This window comes from Pinus tabuliformis, chromosome 9 (genome assembly GCF_031772625.1).
Source record: "Pinus tabuliformis cultivar Carrire ecotype Pingquan chromosome 9, CPIR1, whole genome shotgun sequence".
Lineage (NCBI taxonomy): Eukaryota > Viridiplantae > Streptophyta > Pinopsida > Pinales > Pinaceae > Pinus > Pinus tabuliformis.
This window is the reverse complement of record NC_142307.1, coordinates 1,230,588,499-1,230,593,210: the sequence shown is the minus strand read 5'-3', so window position 1 is coordinate 1,230,593,210 and position 4,712 is coordinate 1,230,588,499.

The following is a 4,712-nucleotide window of genomic DNA, read 5'->3' as shown; positions in this document are numbered from 1 at the left end:
TCTGGTCTTAGCAAAACTACTTGGCAAAGTACCTACAACTTGATTGAAGCTGAAGAACCTGAAGTGGCAACAATACAAGCTACTTCAGATTCAACTCGGAAATCTGATGGTACTCTGAAAGACTTAGCTGACTCCTTCCTTCATCGGATAGCAGCTAGGGAACAAATTCTCCCATATACGGATGTAGTGCAGTGGGCAGTTGAGGAAATCCCAATCATGGACAAAACTTTCAGCACCAGCGACGGGAGAATTTTTGGGTCATTCAAGGCTGATGATTTAAGGCAAATGTATCATTTGCCTAAGCCAGAGAAGAAGTACAATAAGGCGTTCTTGGAGAAATTCCGAAAGGAGAATGAAGTTGAATCTGAACCCATCAGGGATTGGAGACAAAATCTGGCAAAGCACAAACATGAATCTTCTGGTAAGTACTCGGTTGATTCCCTAGCTTCTCCTTATTGTTACGTTGGAATAATGATGTGTAGATTGTGGGGGTTTCACGACTCTTCTAATTTCACTATAGAAATGGTTCCTTTAATGGAAGCGGCATGTAACAGTGAAATAATGGACTGGGCAACTATACTCTCAGACAAACTAGCAACAGTTGTGCTTGAGTTTAGAAATAAGACCCGTGTTACTGAAAGGGTAATTCGCCCATTCTACTACAGTGCCTATATTTTAGATACCCTGTGTTTTAATTTTGAATTTCCTGTACTCGGATGGAGGTGGACATCACAAGACCCCATGCCTATTCATATATACCATCAGAAATTATGGAAATCCTCTTATAAACATCATTTATACCAAGTCAGCAATGGCTTTATGCTACCCATCCATTACTCCATTTTTGATAAACCTGCTCCCAAGATTTCCTACCAAGCAGGTATTGACTTAACATCAGTAGGAAATTGGTTCGGGGAGGAGAATTTCACTTATATAAGAGTTTTCGGTAGCCAAGCCAAACCCCATGTCCTTCCCTTGTACATACCTGATAAACTGCTGGCGAGAGAAATAGCTTATCAGCTCATTGCCGAGGGAGTCACACAGACCCTCAAGAAAAATAAGAAGCAGGGTTGGCTCTCTTTTCCTTTGAGATGCGGTGTCTATACGTTGCATGATCTCAAACATGCAGAGAAAGAAGCTACAAAGATAAACTCATTAACTCTAGAAACTCTCCCTAATAGGCAATTTGATCCCAACAAAGTTGCCTATAATGCACTTGAACAGGCCAAATTGGCAAAGATTGACCATAAAGAAGATATATTCGATGACCTGTTCTCCTCAGCTGAGTCAATAATGCAGGTTAAGGCATTTGCCCGAATGAAATATCAAGATGAAGGGTTGGTTGAATTCAACAGGCTTAGAGAACAGAGGTTGCAAACTCTGCCTCTATATCTGTTAGCAACAACCCCAACAACGTCATCAAGCGAGCCTGAATGGGAACAGTCAAAGCAGCCTCCGCCTACAACAAAAGAACAAGAAAAACCACAGGAGAAAACTCGGCCTAAAGAAAAGGAGAAAGTGCGGGAGGAGACCCAGACTAAAGAGAAAAAACAGACCAACACTGAAGTAAATGTGGATACTCATATTGATCCTAAATTGCTCCAGGAATGGAAACAATTTGATTCTATTATCAGTGGTCTGGAATGTTCAAAGAACACTGAAACTTCGAAAGCGGCAGACACACAGGAAACCACTTCACAACAGGTTCAAAGTGGAACCAGCGGCCCACCCATTTCAAAAGAAGTAGAAGTAATACCAAAGGATCCCTCCGATCAAATCATTTTGCAGGTAGAAGAGATTCCTCCCTTGGATGTCTTCTACAGCCCAAGGCACAAAGCTATAGTAAAACGACAGAGGAACAGAAGAAGGACTGATCAACCTTCCCTTTTCCCAGAACAGACGGTCATGGGCAATGTGGTTTGGAAGGAGGAATTTGACCCCTCTGATGACCTGACAAAACTATCACAATATGCTGGAGCCTATTCAGCAGCAACAATAGACAAGGCATCAGAGGTAAGTCTTTTATTGAAAACAAAAGACCAAGAAATCTTCTCATTACAGGCACAGCTAGCTGAAGCAAAGCAGAAAGCGGAGCAGGCAGAACAGCAATTGTTGACACAACAGCAAGTAAACAATCAATTAACTCAACAATTGCAGGCAGAGAAACAACGGATTGACCACAGCGCAATCCAGAAGCAAAAAGTATTGTCAGAGGCCTTGGCACAACTGAAGGCAGCGAATGAGCAAATGGTGAAAACAAAAGATGAGCAGATTGCTCAACTATCAGCAAAGCTTGAGAAAACAAAGGGCGTTCCACAAGCAACTGAATTCAGCGTAGAAGCATTACAGATAAACACAGTATTAATAACACAAATCAAGATTCTATGTCAACAAATCGCCCAGGCAGAGCCACTATGTGAATTAACGGCATCAATAAGCGAGAAAGTAGAAAAGGCGAGGACGAAATTGGATCAAGCTGAAGAAACAATAGCTGCATTTCTTGACTGGCAAGATAGTGACCAGGGACAAGCGACGAATTTACCAAGAATTTTATAATCGCATAAAGATATATTATTTACAGAATGGCAGTCCCAGTTAATGAAACCAGAGAGGGCAGTTTCAAGGTGCAAATCAACTACAAGCAATTTGGTTGAATTAGTTAATAACACTCTCTACTTGTCAAATATGATTACCCAATGCACGCCAGGAAAATTGACAGCAATGAAAACATTGGAGCAGTCATGCTATCTAGATCTAGAGGAAAAGGGGAGATTAATCGCTGGAATTAATAGTTTAACATGGGACACCTATTGGTTCTTCTTGGTAAAACCACACACTCAAAGAGTCGCCCTCAAATGCCTTACAGATGCAATCGGGTATATTATCCTCGATATTCAGGATGCCACCTACACCGCCCAGCTTAGCTCTCGTCTCAACAGACCACCCGAAGTGGAGCCGATGCTTGCGATAAGTCAGCTCAGATTTAAAGGCAAGCAGCCTACTTGATGATTCATGCCGCCAACTGCCAGGTTGCTGAGGAAAAATATGATCAAAATTAATTGATACCAATTAAGTAGGATTTCAGTTTCGTAGATAGTTATCTTAATTAGGTATTTATAGACCCTTTCATGTTTTTAGAAAGGGTCGTAAAGTTTTGTATTTGACTGAAAGACTGAAGTTGCACTATTATGCTTCAGCCATATTCTTTTATGAAACTGGGCCAGTTATTCTAATTTTGACAAAGGAAGCTTTTATGCAAATGTGCACTACTGTCTTTGTTTGAAAGTATTTTTGCGTTGGAAGAAGAATCCCAAATAGCGATTGATATCGGGAGTGTTTAGCAGCTCATATGGTACTATTATCTATGTCTGAATCCATTCTTTTCATATGAATCGTTATTTGATTTCCTTTGCTATTATCGAATATATGTATGTGTTTTAACAACACTTCTTTATTTCCTCCACTATTGGATGTTTATGGGATGCTTCTCCTTTGATCATATATGTATCGATGATATATAAAGTGTAGCAATATTGCGCTAATCTCTTTGTTTAACGATTTAAGCAGAGTAATTCTTGAATGAATAAAAGTCCATGTTTATTGAATAGAGTCATCTACATGCCTGTTTGTAAACATAGATTATCAAGCGCTACACTTTAAAAACCACAATCGTTCCTGGGATTAGTAGTAATTATTTTATTTCGCCAATAGATTAAGTTATTCGCCTATTATTAGATTAGTCAACCAATCACTCATTCATCCCGTTTATCCATTACTGGGAAACTGGTCCCATTACCCCCAGTCGGAGCCACCATTCCAAACGGAAAAGGAGTTGTACTAAGGTCCGGACCGGGTGGTTTTCCCCTAATGTTGATACAACGATTTTCGGGGCATCAACATTTTTGGCGCTAGAAGGAGGGCCTGACTGTGAATGGAAAACAAACCCAAATCTGCAGGCCATTCTAAGAGTAATTCTCCCTCCATATCTCCTCGTACTTCCCAATTGCATGTTGGTTCTCCAGTATCCAAACAAGAAGAAGAGGAATCAACCACCACTGCTCAAACTCATCATACTCCAGAACAATTAAGTCTTGAATCCCCTGAAGTCCAGTCTCTTATCCACAAACTTCAGAGCTTCTCGATTTCACCACAGAAATCTGAGGTATCACAAAGCAGTGCGACTTCGTAGTTCAATTTACCTCACCCTCTCACCAGACTTCAGAGCAAAAAGCTCGGTATTGAACCCACTGAGTTCCCTTTACCCAAAAGGAAAAATGCGAAGAAATATACTGAAGGATCTGACAGTGAAGAGCTTTCATCTACATCCTCCATTTCATCTTCCCCTCTGCAAAGTCAACCATCCACTCCCCCATTACATATTGTTGTTCATCAGGGATTAGGAGCTTTAACATCCCAACCTGCTGACTCCGCAACATTATTTCCTTCCCAGACACTTGGAATTCCAACAGTAGTATCATCTACTACTGCTGTTATAATGGCAAATCCATGGACCAGGCCTGGTGCAGTCAACATGCCTGCACCATTGCATGCATTACCAGATGCTCCTGAAAAATGGCTACCCAAATTTAACCCAGATGATGGGACCCAAGCTGAGGAACATATTAATAATTTCATGTTGGCAGTCAACTTGAAAGGAGTAACAGAACAAGATGTTGTTGTTAGACTTTTCCCTTACACCTTGCAAGGATCAG